The sequence below is a fragment of the Haliotis cracherodii genome, unplaced genomic scaffold (assembly GCF_022045235.1).
Source record: "Haliotis cracherodii isolate W230 unplaced genomic scaffold, xgHalCrac1.p SCAF_1, whole genome shotgun sequence".
NCBI lineage: Eukaryota > Metazoa > Mollusca > Gastropoda > Lepetellida > Haliotidae > Haliotis > Haliotis cracherodii.
In genome coordinates this window covers 47,854,943-47,872,669 of record NW_027266264.1, presented here as the reverse complement: position 1 = coordinate 47,872,669, position 17,727 = coordinate 47,854,943, and the positions used below count along the sequence as shown (strand labels likewise).

The following is a 17,727-nucleotide window of genomic DNA, read 5'->3' as shown; positions in this document are numbered from 1 at the left end:
TAAGAATAAAAGAAAACTAAAGTCAATGTAAATCGTTTTTAATTTTGGCTTTTTATTATAGCATAATCAGTTAATGTGACGTTTTAAAGCCGTTTTGAAATTCTTAGTGACTTTTTGTCAAGCTGACGGGAAAAGAATTGTAACGTAAATTTCCTGACTGATTTTACACATTGATATACATTTCATGGGCGGATACATGGGCGGATACATTCTCTATGCTTTTATTTCTGTATAAATTACCATCAAAGACAATAAATAGATCTTAATTGTGCACCACCACCCCCACCACCCCACCCCACCCCCTCCCCCCTTTTCACAAAAGCTGTATCCGCCCATGCATTTACATGTATGCTGAAAGTTCGTGTTACCAGGTTGAATTTTCGAGATACTGATTCGTTTGCTGATTAGTTCAAAGGCATTGCTACTCTCATTAATTCATGGCGCATTTTAGCAGAGTTCGAAGCTCGCATTAATATGGAGACACGTTAATTTCATGATTTACTGTTCTTAGTTCATTTTCAAGGTACTAAGAGATTAATTTACTTCACGTGTCTCAAACGCGTTCAAATTGAAATGTTTGTCGACAAGCTATGAAATAATGTTAAAATATCAATTCTCATAACTCTGTTGTTTCGAAAAGTCAAACCTATGGTTAGGAGTTGACTGTCGCTTCTCGTCTTGACAGAATAGCAACTTGGACATGCATGATACTGACACTGGTTCCTGGAGCTGCAGCTATTTATTAACAATCTCTCGCAAGGTATTCTGGGTTTATCGTAAACAAGCAATAGTCTTCTTGTTAGTTCTAGCCGGTGTTAAGCAATGCTCGGTAGTTAGTATCTCCATGTAGTAACATGACTCTACATGGGTATGCTATCAACAGCGCTAATTCTGAGCAGACTTCTGCATGCCTTGGTGTTTAAGTGTCTGCAAATATTATCAAATAAGTATCATCGTTATCGTTATTGTACTTGAAATTATCACTGCTCTGCTCGTTTCTGAGAAATCTCTGCATTCTCTATGCTTTACTTGTTTGTCGTTTAACGCTGAAAGCATGAATATTCCAGCTATATGACGGCGGTTTGTAAATACTCGTGTCTGGATTATACAATCCAGTGATTGACATTATAAGCATCGATCTAAGCAACTTATTTGGTTGGTTTGTTGTTTAACGCCGCACGCAGCAATATTCCAGCTAAATGACGGTTTCAGTAAAGGGAAATGGTCACACCCAATACGGAGACAATAAGCACCATGTCGTCGTGTTCTAGTGTTCTCCGACTGATCAGACTTGTTCATTTCAACGCTGGCAATGATTTATTGTCCCAACGTAAAGTTAATTAGCACTCAGTAAGATGGTCACTTTCTTTCTTGAGTTTGGGAAGCGTTTCCAAAGATTAACATGTTGGGCAATTAGAGGTGTTCCGTGGGAGCTTTAACGACTGTCGTCCATGTTCTCATCTGCGCTTAGACGAGCAGCAGGGTTACACATTATATTGAGTGTCTGTTTGGGTGATTTGTTGATGAGAATGCGATGATTATTCGGCATTTCTATTAGCTAGTTTGCAATGCTGACGTTGAAATATGAACCCCTTGTCACTCGTGTACCAATACGTTATAAAATGAACATGACTTTAGTGAGTGAGTTGGTTCTAACGCCGCTTTTAACAGTATTCCAGTTATATCAAGGCGTGTCAGCTTAATGTTGGAGGAAAGCAAAAGTGAGGCAGGTCTCAGACGTTTACAACTTTGGTGAAGGGTGGTGCTGACAAACCTAGAAACATAATAGGGACGAACCAGAATTCGAACCCACAATCAAAGGTTTCTGGCGCAAGCTCCTCGCAGCGAGAGTGTAACGAAGGTGTCACGCGCTGGGAAGGAGCTTGGTTTCTGGCGTGCCCAAGGGACGCAACCCTGAACAGCGAATCGCGGCGCTTCAGACGACTGGGCCACCCTGGCCCCCGAACATGGACTTACTGTCCTCTTCCAATAACTACACTCGAAACAGCCGCAGATATATGATTGACAGTTCACTGATAAATGCATTGCCTTAATATTATTTAAAAAAAATCAACATATTCACTGTAATGTAATAAATCCTTAAGCAACAACAAACTCACCAAATTTAATACATTTCTGAAAAGACGGAAACTTGAAAACAACTGCTTCGAGGCCATGCAGTTTGGGGTGTTGTGAGTTGTCGAGTGCTGTTCCAATCAATCAGCTGTAGAATCCGGCATCATGGCGTAGTTTGCATCAATGGGATATTATATCTGTGGATTAAGATGTTACCCCTTTGGCCAAGACGACACATTTTAATGTGAATTCTTCCTGATTTGCAAATAAAATAAAAATATCTATCAACGTCTCGTGCTTCATGTTTCGTGTGAAATCGACCGTCCAACCCATGCGATATCAAGCTTCAATTCTGCAATGTTTACCCCCTGACCTACAATGAACTCGTCCGTGTGACGTCACCTCCTGCTAACTTCGAACTGCGGAAACTTCGCAAAGAGTTTATGCGAGTTGGTGACACAACAACGTCTGAAGTTTATTTAACTTTCCTAAAGATTTCGGATTATACATGACAAAAGAAGTAAGTAAAATGTGTTGTCTATCCTTAAAGACATTGTAGTAGTGTATGTTAAATGTAAAAGCGTGATTGTCAAGCGAAGCATGTGTGTCAGGGAGATTGATAGTGGCCACGGCAGGCTGTATTCTGTTCTGTCACAGATATTTTCAGTCCGCGACATTCGCACATCTTAAAAGGAAGCATTCGTACAGTAACTTCACGTTGTTTCTGTGTAAGGAAATACGATTCATTTAAGGTTGTTTATTGTTTCTATATTTCCGGATATAAGGTTTTGTTGCGGACTTGTATCGGCAGGGCCTACTGGGGCGTTATTGAACTTATCCCCTGTGCGATATGGTGTGTGACGATCACTCCCACCTTCCGTTCAGACACTAGACAACATGTGGGTTGTGGTATCGATTGTGTTAAAGTTGAATATTGACAGGGCCTTTGATTGTAAACGAAAACTGGTCAGCAATATTTATATTGAACAAGTTGTTGAATTAGCCGGACATTGTTTACAGTGTAATTTGGAAGCCTGATTGTGATCACTACATATCCTTGGGTAGATCAAGAAGTGATAGCTAGCTATACAAGTATACTGAAACGTGATCATTTGGTGAATCAACATTAACACAGTTATTTTTGAAATATGTGTACTTATTAGTTTAAAATAGCCAACAGACAGGACCTTTGTAAAGGAGTAAAAACCCAAAGAAAAAGTGAAATTATGGCTCAAAACATTATCTTATATGATGAGTGATGTAATGAATTGATGATTATCTTCCTCATACTGTGTTCAGCAATGTTCAGTACATGTGTATGTACGTACTGTGTTAACCAAGTCCAATGTCCAGGTCCAATGAATAGTCACATCACGCCCAAATCATGACCAAAATTAAATTAAGGAAATAAATTAAGTGTATACATATATACAAAGTACAACATTATGACTTGTTTGATGTTGCTGAAACTGAAAGATATTTGTGATAAGTCTTCTAGTCCAGGAAATGTGTCATTATTGTTTTAATGTATGGAGCTTGTGAGACATTGTATAAATATAGTCTTTCTTCCTTGGTTGTTAATCATCTTTAAGTGCTGTTGACAAATTAATGTGGTGCCTGGGTTACTTCACATCCAATAGTTGACCTAGGTGATAGCAAGGTTAATATTAGGATCATTGATTGTCAATGTTTTATTGATTATTTCCTTTTCAAACTCTTGCCAAGTTAACATACAATAAATCATTGTGAATAAAGATGTACAACTCAATTGATCCCAATATAAAACAACAACAACAACAACATATATTACAGGAACAAAATCATTATGCATATCTTCCAGGGACATTACAGAAAGTATCATCCTGTGTCATGTCAGTGTTAATTCAGAATTTCCAATGTAACATAGGACAAACCAAAGGACCAAAAATGAACAATATATACATGTGCTTGTGGGGGGGGGTGGGGGAGGGTGGGGGAGCTTGCCAGGCCCTTGGCAATCTGAAGCACTGTACAGTGAAAATGGCACGTTAATAGCTCTTTCTTTTTAAGTCAGTTATCAATAGCATTAAGCACAGGACCATGTAACTAATAATAACAATAAACAAACTCAGACACAAAAGTCCTAGACAAGGTCGAAGGCTGAGTGATCACATGTTGATGAGATGCCTCCAGTTTTGAATTCATGCCGAGTTGGAACTGAAGTGGTCAACTTGTTTAGTTTTCATCAAGACATGGCCCAACAAATTAACGGTATAAAGAAGTAAAATGTCGACTTCACCAGAGTGGTTGTTGCGATAAACATGTCATTGGACAAGATAACATTCTGGATACATGCTCAGTATTTGTACACATGACATGTACCAGCTTTGCTCCACTGATAGTCTGTCTTACAGACCCTGATACTATCTGAAAATGAAGAGAGTCACTGGGCTCCTTTTTATTATATTTTTATTAAGATAACTGAACAACTGTTTTTTTATGTAAGATGTGTTCATTTCAGAGACTAGATGTTAGTCTACTCCACTGAATCCAGCAGGACACATTGCCATGGCTGATCAACGCTGCCTGAGCAGGCACAGCTAGCTTTGTCAATGTTTTCTCTGCATGTTTGTACACAGAAATCTTCCAGCTTCCCAATGAATTTCCTGTTTCAGGAGATGACCTAGTTAACGGCCTCCCTTTTAAGTATGTCACATGATAATTTCTCCTCAACAGCCATTATTCTCATGTTACTGACAACCATGTTCCCATGTGCACCCCCAGTGTTGGGATGCAGCCCCGAGCTGGTTGTGGTGGACTGTACTCACTGAACCCAGGCTCCTCTGGGTACAGGGCCTGGCAACAGGGTAGAAACCACGAAATGCTGTGTTTAGCATTTGTTTCATAATTATGACATGGAGAGAACTTGTAGTTCCAATAATTTTGTAAAATAGTTTTGAAATGTGTGCTGATTGTGGAAGCTCTACATTGACTGTAAATGATTTATTTTTATTGATGTTTTATTTTGAAATTACATCAAGTCTGATATCGATATAATTTTATTGAGACCATATTGATGATTCCATTACCATGATTACTCCTTTAAATCTACATGGTGGGGTAGCCTCTTGGACAAAGACAGGTTTTGATTTTTCACATTAGTACAATGGGTAAAACACATTCTTGGTGTCGCCCCCATCATTTGACTGAAATATTACCAAGAGCAATATTAATCTACAGCAGTGAAAATTGGCACTAACCTGCTTGCCTGAGTTAGTTTGCCTGATGTTAACGGTATCCTGGACCCTAGGGCTAGTAGAATTTCAGGTTATACTTAGGGGTAAGTAGCACTAACCAGATCAGTAAATACAACTTTCAAATTTAGTGATGACTTGCATGGTTATCTCCCTTGGTTGGTTGTCTTCATTTGACTGTATTAACACATACTACTGGATTTGATGGTTTGTTATCTGATACCTATGTTGTCACACAGGAACACAGTTTGATTCATCGTTGTTTCAAGCATAGCCATGTATGACTAGTTGATGTTTACCTGATGTTTTTGTACTGATAGCTGTCTAGCAGTCTCACATCGTGCATGGTCAGATACTGGTTTGGAGTCTTGGGCTGTGCTGGAAATCATAGCTATATCCTGTACTCCTTCTTCCATCTTCCCAAGGCAAGGGAGTTAACTGACTTTAAAAGTCCAGTTACCACCCTTGCCGAACTAGTCTGGAATTCCTGGGCTCGATTGTAGCACAACCAGTGGCTATTACAAGTTATGTCCCTTCTATGCCTCTGCTATGGACCAATCAGATTCCACCCCTCATATCACTTGCATTTGCGTCAAACAAAATGGCGGCACCCAGTCAAGATGATCTGATCGATAATCAAGATCTATATTGTGTTAAAACGGATCTTACATCAAGTCACATGAGCACCTTGATTAAAAACATGAAAAGATCTGGAAAATATCTGTTGACACCGAGTTGGCGGTGCACAATTGCTTTGCAAATTCACGATTTTGATTGGACTGTGCATAGACTTGTTAGGTCAGCTAAAATGTAACTCCATAATACAAGCCTAGTTCGGCAAGGGTGAAAACTTGACTTTTATAGTCAGTTAACCCTCTTGCCTCGGGAAGATGTTTTGGTTTGGTTCGTTTGTTGCTTTACGCCGCACGCAGCAATATTCCAGCTATATGACGGCGTTCTGTAAATAATCGAGTCTGGACCGCACAATCCAGTGATTGATATCATGAGCATTGATCCATGCAATTGGGATTGATGGCATGCTTCAACCAAGTCAGCGAGCCTGACCGCCCGATCCCGTTAGTCGCCTCTTACGACAAGAATGGGTTGCTGGAGACCTATAAGTATTCTACCAATGGATCTTCACGGATATTGGGAAGATGTCCTTCCTCTGACACTGGAACAACCTTGTACACATCACTGATAGCATATTTGTTTCTGTACTTTCACTTGACATGCTGTATGAATGATATGTGGCAGCTGAATGGCTTCAAAGTATATAAGGCCTTGAACATCTACAAGGACAAGTTTGTATTCACAAACAGTTTCTATTTCACCCGTACAATTGAGGTGACATTTTTGTGAAGATTCTGACAACTTTATTTCGCAATTACTTAACTGATGAAGAAGCAAAATTCTACCTGTAAATATTGCATCAAAAGAAGTTGTTTATCCAAAGGAGCTTGTCCTTGTTGATGATGCCAATTTGAAAATGCCACTCAAATAAGATGCTTAACATATGTTTTTGTAGTTGCACATGGACAGAAACATGGTACATTGGATTTCCTTTTATGGTCATTTCCTTTTTCCTGATTATTTTGTCCATGAAAGGAAGACATGTACAGTACAGAACATAGTTATAAGTACTGTAGGGTGTTGAGGCTGTTCATAGTATTTCTATACATAAATCTGCCTCTCGCAGGCTAGTAGTAGACACGACCACCTTTTTAACAAGACAGCTTTTGAAGTTAAGTTCATGGGTGGCCTCAAGATGTGTGTGTAAAACATTCATCTTTAAAGAAGCACAATTGTTGGTTTGGAGTAAATTTTGGTTGCCTAGTCAAGTCTTGTTTCATGTTCATGTGGATTGAATTCATCATGTTAATAGAAGCATAATTTTTCTAGAAATTTTTCTAATGGTGATGTAAGCCTTAGGTCCTAGTTGAAGAAAAACATGCAGACCCATTTATTTTTAGCACCTGTACTCGTCATGGCAGTTCCATCTTATGATAGTCAGAAGGCTTTTTGTAAGATGGGTAGAAATTATACACCATACTAGAGATTGGCTCAATGCTGATGGAGTACGCCTAGTTCCAGGGCCAATTGTCTCTTCATACGTTGTACATCAGTGCACCCATTTGTACTCTGCTGAGTCCGCAATGTCTTAATTAAGCATAACATGCTCTGTAATGTTTCACTTAGTCACAGAAATACCTGGTATAGTGCACTGGCATCTGTTACACATAAACATGCTAGTCTGTGATTTAGATGAACATCATCGGCTTGTGAAAACTGAAGAAATGTTTGAATATGCATTCTGTTCATAACACAACATGAAGTGATTTGATTCTGAACCTTTATTGCCGTTCAGTTGCACAGTAATATTGTCTTCTCAAATGGGTGACCCAGTCGTTCTGATTCGATGTGCAGAGTTGCGTCCCTTGGGCACGCCAGGAACCTATGATTGTGGGTTTGAATCCCAGTGCGCCCTGACTATGTTTCCAAGTTTCTCAGCACCATACCCGTGCTTGTAGGTTTTACCGAAGTGGTAAATGTCTGAGACCTACATCACTTCGGGCTTTCCTTCCACATTAAACTGACACGCTGTGATATAACTGGAATACTGTTAAAAGCGGTGTGAAACGCAACTCACTCAGTTATTCTCAAATTTCTTCTGAATGATATTGGAAAACAAATTAAACTTTGAGGTAAATTTCTTAACAATATGTGAACTCATCTAATGTGAATCAAAAACACATGGCTCAGTTTCTGGTTGAAAGAGATGAGAAAAGATGGCATAAAGTGTGATCTTGATCAGGTAGGTCATGAGATGTGGTAACATTTGTTGAATTTTTTTTTTATTTGATTAAGCATGATAAGTAAGTCATTCACATGGGAAATGACAGAATAAGTTTTAGCTCACCTGGACCAATGCTTCATGCTTAAGTATTACGAAGAAACGGGGTATGTGACATGCCAAAGGCTCTTGCATGATGAAATGTATTGCATGACTGAACTGCATCATGAAGTTTGTCAAATACCTGAAATAGCTAGTACATCGTAGTGATTCAATACTCTGTCAGAATATGCATAAACAAATTTGATGTGTCTACCTTTAAATTGTGGTTTTAGTTTAGAGCCAAGTATGAATTTTTGAGTAAAAGGGAACTGAAAAGGTATGATTATCTAAGACGTTAAGTGAAGACTTAATACGTTTGAACTAGCCAACCCTACTCAGGGCCCTCCCTCTCTGGTCCTCGATGCACTTTGTTTCTATAATGACTGCAAAGTAGAACTAGACTGGTTTCAGTCCAGCTGAACGTTACATGCCAGCTGATGAGTGATGACACTAGGGCATGTCTTTAACATGGTAGTGTAATTGGTTTATGAATCGACTGATCTAAAATTTCCCAAATGATGAAAAAGATAATATTCTTGGAACATTGGTATATTTCTCCCTGCGAAAATACTTTACTGTCGGTCAGTACATGGAGCATAGTGACCTTTTGAAATAACAAGACAGAAATTAATTTTCTTTTTTTTTCCAGTTCTTTTGAAACCATATAGGACTTTTCACAGCATTATAAGTGAACTTTTTGTCAATAAGACAGGTACATTATTTTTGGTTTGACTTGTCCATGGTTTGAGTTCTCAACATGATCCAAATAGATCAACTTATTACCCCAACCCCCCTATTGTAGTGGGCCTATGTTCCATAAATTATGTGAACATGAATGACAAAGTTCTTTTCATGTAGGGAACGTGAGAATGGCTGAGCAAGTCTAGAAGCTGTTGGCTGTGAGATTTGAGACAGTTGTTATGGGAGGGTCTGGTGTGTTCGACTGACACCTTTTACTGTTTCTTTCAGGACTTTTTTCTTCCTTGAGAGGATAATATATATCTTTAGCATTGGAGGAGATTCAGATTAAGCTGGTTGTCAAATGCTACTGATCACGTTTCGTTGTAGACTTTGTGACCTGAAATTATAACAGAACACAAATACCTTATGTGTACCACAGTGAGCATCAACAGTGATCCATATTACCTCCTTGTGTTTCATTATGCTTCATTGAGGAGTAAGGCTTGTAGTGTTTGAACGGTCGCAGTATGCTTCATTGAGGTGTAAGGCTTGTAGTGTTTGAACGGTCGCAGTATGCTTCATTGAGGTGTAAGGCTTGTAGTGTTTGAATGGTCGCAGTATGCTTCATTGAGGAGTAAGGCTTGAAGTGTTTGAACGGTCGCAGTATGCTTCATTGAGGAGTAAGGCTTGTAGTGTTTGAATGGTCGCAGTATACTTCATTGAGGAGTAAGGCTTGTAGTGTTTGAATGGTCGCAGTATGCTTCATTGAGGAGTAAGGCTTGAAGTGTTTGAACGGTCGCAGTATGCTTCATTGAGGAGTAAGGCTTGTAGTGTTTGAATGGTCGCAGTATGCTTCATTGAGGAGTAAGGCTTGAAGTGTTTGAACGGTCGCAGTATGCTTCATTGAAGAGTAAGGCTTGAAGTGTTTGAATGGTCGCAGTATGCTTCATTGAGGTGTAAGGCTTGAAGTGTTTGAACGGTCGCAGTATGCTTCATTGAGGAGTAAGGCTTGAAGTGTTTGAACGGTCGCAGTATGCTTCATTGAGGAGTAAGGCTTGTAGTGTTTGAATGGTCGCAGTATGCTTCATTGAGGAGTAAGGCTTGTAGTGTTTGAATGGTCGCAGTATGCTTCATTGAGGAGTAAGGCTTGTAGTGTTTGAATGGTCGCAGTATGCTTCATTGAGGAGTAAGGCTTGTAGTGTTTGAATGGTCGCAGTATGCTTCATTGAGGAGTAAGGCTTGTAGTGTTTGAACGGTCGCAGTATGCTTCATTGAGGAGTAAGGCTTGTAGTGTTTGAATGGTCGCAGTATGCTTCATTGAGGAGTAAGGCTTGTAGTGTTTGAATGGTCGCAGTATACTTCATTGAGGAGTAAGGCTTGAAGTGTTTGAACGGTCGCAGTATGCTTCATTGAGGAGTAAGGCTTGTAGTGTTTGAATGGTCGCAGTATGCTTCATTGAGGTGTAAGGCTTGAAGTGTTTGAACGGTCGCAGTATGCTTCATTGAGGAGTAAGGCTTGAAGTGTTTGAACGGTTGCAGTATGCTTCATTGAGTAGTAAGGCTTGTAGTGTTTGAATGGTCGCAGTATGCTTCATTGAGGAGTAAGGCTTGTAGTGTTTGAATGGTCGCAGTATGCTTCATTGAGGAGTAAGGCTTGTAGTGTTTGAATGGTCGCAGTATGCTTCATTGAGGAGTAAGGCTTGTAGTGTTTGAATGGCCGCAGTATGCTTCATTGAGGAGTAAGGCTTGTAGTGTTTGAATGGTCGCAGTATGCTTCATTGAGGAGTAAGGCTTGTAGTGTTTGAACGGTCGCAGTATGCTTCATTGAGGAGTAAGGCTTGTAGTGTTTGAATGGTCGCAGTATGCTTCATTGAGGAGTAAGGCTTGTAGTGTTTGAATGGTCACAGTATACTTCATTGAGGAGTAAGGCTTGAAGTGTTTGAACGGTCGCAGTATGCTTCATTGAGGAGTAAGGCTTGTAGTGTTTGAATGGTCGCAGTATGCTTCATTGAGGAGTAAGGCTTGAAGTGTTTGAACGGTCGCAGTATGCTTCATTGAGGAGTAAGGCTTGTAGTGTTTGAATGGTCGCAGTATGCTTCATTGAGGTGTAAGGCTTGAAGTGTTTGAACGGTCGCAGTATGCTTCATTGAGGAGTAAGGCTTGAAGTGTTTGAACGGTCGCAGTATGCTTCATTGAGGAGTAAGGCTTGTAGTGTTTGAATGGTCGCAGTATGCTTCATTGAGGAGTAAGGCTTGTAGTGTTTGAATGGTCGCAGTATGCTTCATTGAGGTGTAAGGCTTGTAGTGTTTGAATGGTCGCAGTATGCTTCATTGAGGAGTAAGGCTTGTAGTGTTTGAATGGTCGCAGTATGCTTCATTGAGGAGTAAGGCTTGTAGTGTTTGAATGGTCGCAGTATGCTTCATTGAGGAGTAAGGCTTGTAGTGTTTGAACGGTCGCAGTATGCTTCATTGAGGAGTAAGGCTTGTAGTGTTTGAATGGTCGCAGTATGCTTCATTGAGGAGTAAGGCTTGTAGTGTTTGAATGGTCGCAGTATGCTTCATTGAGGAGTAAGGCTTGAAGTGTTTGAACGGTCGCAGTATGCTTCATTGAGGAGTAAAGCTTGTAGTGTTTGAATGGTCGCAGTATGCTTCATTGAGGTGTAAGGCTTGAAGTGTTTGAACGGTCGCAGTATGCTTCATTGAGGAGTAAGGCTTGAAGTGTTTGAACGGTCGCAGTATGCTTCATTGAGGAGTAAGGCTTGTAGTGTTTGAATGGTCGCAGTATGCTTCATTGAGGAGTAAGGCTTGTAGTGTTTGAATGGTCGCAGTATGCTTCATTGAGGAGTAAGGCTTGAAGTGTTTGAACGGTCGCAGTATGCTTCATTGAGGAGTAAGACTTGTAGTGTTTGAATGGTCGCAGTATGCTTCATTGAGGAGTAAGGCTTGTAGTGTTTGAACGGTTGCAGTATGCTTCATTGAGGAGTAAGGCTTGAAGTGTTTGAACGGTTGCAGTATGCTTCATTGAGGAGTAAGGCTTGAAGTGTTTGAATGGTTGCAGTATGCTTCATTGAGGAGTAGGGGGCGGTCGGGTAGCCGAGTGGTTAAAGCATTTGCTCGTCACGCCGAAGACCCGGGTTCGAATCCCGACATGGGTACAATGTGTGAAGCCCATTTCTGGTGTCCCCCGCCGTGATATTGCTGGAATATTGCTAAAAGCGGCGTAAAACCAAACTCACTCACTCATTGAGGAGTAAGGCTTGTAGTGTTTGAATGGTCGCAGTATGGTCAGACTGCATCGGGAAATGCACAGGGATCATCACAAAATATGTCAGATAAGTTTTGTTAAGGATCAGGATATTTCAGTTTTAGGATGTAAATAACACTTTGCTTCCTTGTATTCAAGCCGTCAGTAGCCAATGGCATCACAGTTTCATTGAGCACTAGGAAACTTCCTTTGACATGGTTGAGTTTTGTAAAGGCAACACAGATATGTGAAAGAAATTGTATTTACACAGAAAATGTGATTTTGTTTGGAAATGCCATATTTTGTTTGAAAGAGTATTTATTCCCTTTTATAAGTTATTTGCGTTGATTCACCATTTGTATGTATGCATACAGGACGTCAAATTCTCTGTCTGGTAAAACCCTCTATCTGTGCAGGCACTAGAATAAAAAAAGGATTAGCATATTCCTCTTATGAATTCCAATGAAGTGCAGTAAAATTACATTTGAACCAGTGAAACATTTCTTATGTGACAAATGTTGGAAGCCCTTGAGGCGTTCCCGCCAGCTGTTCTCCATAACATGTGTGCATGAACACTGGGGACGATGCTGTCAACACTTAGTAACCTCCCCTCTCTTCACCAAGCACTGGGGGCCTAGCAGGCAAACATGGAGCGATTGACGGTGTCTTTAACATGCACTCAGTAGTTCAAATTGTCGCATCGTAAGTATGCATACTCATACTGTATGAAGCATTTTGTTGTGTATTGATGCATGGTGGTGACTTGGAGATTATTTGTTGAACAGCTTGGCAGGTAATCTGTATATTGTCAGTGCTGATTGTATCATGAAATGTGGTTTGTGGTGAAGCTAGTGTCCTAACCATGCTAACTGCATTGTGTACAGTGGTCCCTGTGACTGCTAGTGTGTTGTGGCAGGGCGTTGATCAAGGAACTTACAGTATTACCAACTGGTTCAACTTGCCCAGACTCGACTTTGGGAATAATAACAGGTCATCATTAACATGGATTATTGTTTTTTTGGTTGATAGCTTGAAAGAAATATGTTCAGTTTTGTACATGTAGACAGGTTGAAAGTTAAGTCACTTGTCCTTACCATTTTTATGGGGAAACAAAAACATGCTCATAGCTGAGATGTTCAATTCAGAATAAATGCCTGGTGTTGATTTCAAACCCCAAGAGGGTAATTTTAAACCCCATATCGTGCCATGCTTGCAGTCTGCGTTTGATGCATTTGTGGATTCGCTTTTGTCTGAATTGAAATAAAAGGAGAAAGCTTCTGGATATCACAAAAATTCAGACATTCATCCGTAGGGTACACACACATATTGTGATATTCTCTTACATATTAGCCACACTTTATGATTAGCTGTAGTAAAGAAGTTGTATTGTCTTACAACGTATATTACCCTACAACTCATCATGCACATGCCTACAGCATTTAAGTAATTGCTTTAAGTTGTGTGAATAAATACATGTATCATGGTTATATGATGTGTTCCTATTAATTGCAAAGCCTGCTGTAAACATGGTAAGAACTTAAATGTTTTGACAGTAACTGGAGTAGTTTGTGGAAATGTTAGTAACTAATACATGTAATAAGTGTTTCCAGATGATGTGTAAGTCAGGACAACACATGGAATTTCCTGTGACTGCATGGTGCGACCGAAGGAAGGCATCTAGGATAGGGATAACCTTGCTTCCTCATCAGTGAGACCCAGGGCCGATTAACTTGTAGGAACACGATTAACTTGTAGGAACACGTGTACCTTAGATGAGAGGCAGAGGAGAGCATAACTAGCACACACTGTAAATCAGTCACACACCATGTAGATGTCATGGATGACTTCCTGTAGGTCGCTGAGGTCAGGGGTCAAGGTACTATATCTCATATGGACAAGACCACCAACAGTTCATCAAGTTTTCTCCTTTTTTTGCTCTGTCCTCAAATATCATTTGTTGGTTATGAACAGGTCTGGGTTATGATGGTATAGAAGTATGAAATGTTTGTTCATATTATTAAATCTGTAGTCTTTTGATCTTTATGACTTTGTGATGTGTTCAGGATGGGCAAATGAATTTCAGTTCATTTCTTATGATATTGTTTTGGTGCAGTTTTCCTTTGAAACAAATTTGCAGATAAGACCTTAGATGTTTGGCATTTTAACATTTCATCTTTAACTTGTTGATTGGTTGGGTGTGATGAAAGGGAAATTGAAATGGTTTGGTATTTCTGTTTCCTTTGCAAGGAGTTTAATGGGGTAGCTAGTCCATTATTAGCACATGTAAAACATTTGTGAGCATGTCAAGGTTCAGTATGTGAAGATGTTAAAGTGTCTGCAGAAAATGAATATCCCAGCCTGTGTACAGAACAGCTGTGATTGTAGCATATAGGGGCATCTGCATGGGGATCTAAGTGGCACATTGACAAGGCTGTGTTGGTATTGCTCAATGATACAGCTACAGACAGTTGTCAGTTTATTTACCTATGTCAAATACAGTGGAAACATGACAAACAAGCTTCTGAGCATCTCAAGACACGCATCTGCAGCATGAAAAACAGTATCAGTTGTGTATGTTTGTGAAAGAGGACAGTACATGAAAACATCTGTACGTCATTAATGAAGAATTTATTTAGATAATCATTGTACATTTTTAGTGAAATCTATCATCAATGAATAGATGGCAAAACAAATTTATGATTTTTTTGGTATGACTCTTTGAAATGTCTTGGTATGAAGATAGATATTGTGAGAATTGTTGCATGTACTTGTGGAATTTAGGTTTTTGACATAAAACAACAACATTTTTCCGAAAAGAAAAGAGAACTAATCAACATGATGAAAACAACAAGAGAGTACTTCAATGTTGAAACCAAATCATGAAACACATGAACTAGGGGGATATTTTGCTGGTTTATTTAATTTAAGGATGTGTGAGTTGCGACTCCTTTTAACATGTTTACATTTATCAAAGGTTTTGGTTTATGTTTAAATTTAAAGATATTTCAACCTTAAAATTCTCATTGCATGCCTATCTCTAGACAAACATCTTGTCTATGAAATCTTATATTTCTCTCTGTTACTTATCCAGGTTTGCTTTTTTGCGATATTTGAAACGGAGACATTGAATTGACCTTTGTCCATAGATTATACTGAAACTTCAAAACCTTTGGGCATTACTCAATAATTTTCGTTCAGAATGCAATGTTTGTTTGTCATTTAACGCCACATTCAGCAATAATCCAGCTACATCAATGTATATGGTGGCCACTCCATCCAGTTAGTTGCCTCTTACAACAAGCCAAGTCGCCTTTTACGTCAAGCATAGGTTGCTGAAGACCCATTCTGAACTATTCTTCACTGCTTTCAGAATGTAATGAAATATGGTATATATGGAGTTAGTAGTGGGGCTCAATTTATGGCTGCTGTGCAGCCAATTCTGCTAAAAATGTTATGTAGTGCTCTTAAATTTTCTGAAAATGCACAGGACTAGATTTTGATGCATGTATATAAAACATGCCCAAGTAACCTGTAATTGAAAAATGCAACCTAATATTTATGTCCACATGCATATAAAAGAAATTTCACATTTGTATCAATCTCACCTTTACTTGTACACACAACAATGATCTTTGGACACACTCACTACCTCTATGCTTTATTTTCCATACAGCATCACTAATATCTGTGTAATTCATGACACGTGACACAGTCATCAGAGAGCTGGGATTGTACTTTTTAGACTAGTTCATGCATCTATGTTTCATCTTGGATAAATTTATGGGACCAGGGTGCAACCTGGTCACATCTGGTGCAACTAGCTTTTAATGTCAACATGCACCTGGTGCAGGTTAAATCATGTTCCTTAAATCGAGCCTAGATGCAATTTTGGCTTCTCTGAAATTACCATACTGAGGAAGCTGAACTTTGGCCTGTATGTCTCTCCTTAGCTGCTTATGATGACATCATATTTTGTTCAAATCATTGGGACTTTCCTGTATGTCATCAGGTAATAGCTGAAACTTAAGGTAAAGTAAATGCAACTGTTGTGCATTACATTAGTGTTCTAAAATAGAACATTCATTCTGCAGATTTGAAAACATTGTGGACATTACAATACTTGTTTGTATCTGTTAATACTTTTTGCTGCAGTATTTACCCAGAAAGTATTGGAATACTGGAGAGCACATATGGTTAAGAGCTGCCTTGTTAATATTTTGACTACAATAATGTTGACTACAAATTCAGATTTGGTTTTATAAAATACACATAGGACCAACCTATGACTACAGTGTTAGTGTATTTACTAAATACATATGTATTGCTGGCAATGTTTCCATGGTTATGTCTGTACAAGGCATTTGATGCATGAGGATGTCTCCCTCAACCAGGTAGGTGGAAGCCTTCAGTCTGTAAAGGAAGGTATTAAGCAGGGATGCTCCCAGCCTCCAGGAACTAGAGCATCTATCAATCTGGCACACTGATGCCAGTATTTACCATTCCAATCTCTCCATGTGGCTTCTGTGAAGATCTGAGAGCCGGAACAAATTGCTCTTTATGTGAATATGGTGAGAACAAGAGTGTCTACATGTACGCCTTGAATCATCCCCTGCAATACCCTCCCCCCTTCCATGTTGGAAGCCTGTTGGAGTGAAATGATTCATAACCTAAATAAACTGATGTTTGAGATAGCTGTACACACAAGTGTCTTAATTCATGGGGCTGGAAATGTGTTTATCCTGGACGTTAGTCCAAGCTTCACCCAGAACACCTCACGACATCCTTCACTTTTCAAGTTTTAAGATTTTTGAAAGTTTTTGTGAGTAGGGACTTGATTTATTAGTTTGAATGTCAGATAAACTGAACTATGAACTGTTTAGTGTCAGAGTAACTAAGGTATGTAATACATGTATTGATTGTTGTCTCCAATATTAACCCTTCCTCTGGGGTTTTATCATGTCTGCATCTTCTGTATTCTGTTGCCTGTAATCTAAGCTACTTTAGATTGAATGACTTGATGCCAGATGCCTGTCGAAGGGCCTCGAAACATGTCAAATATATAGAGCCTGTATTTATGTTGCAAATTTGAGGAGAGTTAACATTTATGTGAACTAGTGTGTAAAATACTTTCACTGAATTGTGGCCACCATAGTCATGTGTCTAGAAAAAGACATCCTCTTACATGTGTCTTTCATATTTGAAGTATATTCCCTCTAAAGTCATGTGTCATTCCTCACAGAAATTATTGTGCGCAGCCCTCTTTGAAAAAACAACTTTCTCCCATTAAAGTTACCACTGTTCAATAAACCTACAGCTGTATTCCACATTGTGAAATTGTATCATGGGCTGAAGGGATGATTTTGCAGTTGAAAGTAGCACTCTGCAAACAGCAGTTTCTGCGCACAAACATGAGCGGATTATACCTGTCAAAGATTTCATACTTTGTCCACCTCCCATAAACTCCAGAGTCATTTTTCAGTCAAATGGTTGATGACATTGATGGACAAGGTCACTAATTATTGAATTATTAATAAGGATGTCATTACAATATTTAACACAGATTGACCCTACTTGACAGACATGATCTCTGGAGTGGGGC

The 17,727-nt window shown here is 39.3% G+C and overlaps 1 protein-coding gene across 1 annotated transcript in view; it reads left to right on the top strand.

The window, feature by feature from the left end:
* The first annotated feature begins 2,492 nt into the window (after nt 1–2,492).
* Nucleotides 2,493–17,727, top strand: part of LOC139478800 (tumor necrosis factor alpha-induced protein 8-like) — a 30,297-nt gene continuing 15,062 nt past the window's right edge. The window contains exon 1 of the mRNA XM_071261434.1: nt 2,493–2,596. The gene's annotated coding sequence lies outside the window, so the exon portion shown is untranslated. The remainder of the gene's footprint in view (nt 2,597–17,727) is intronic.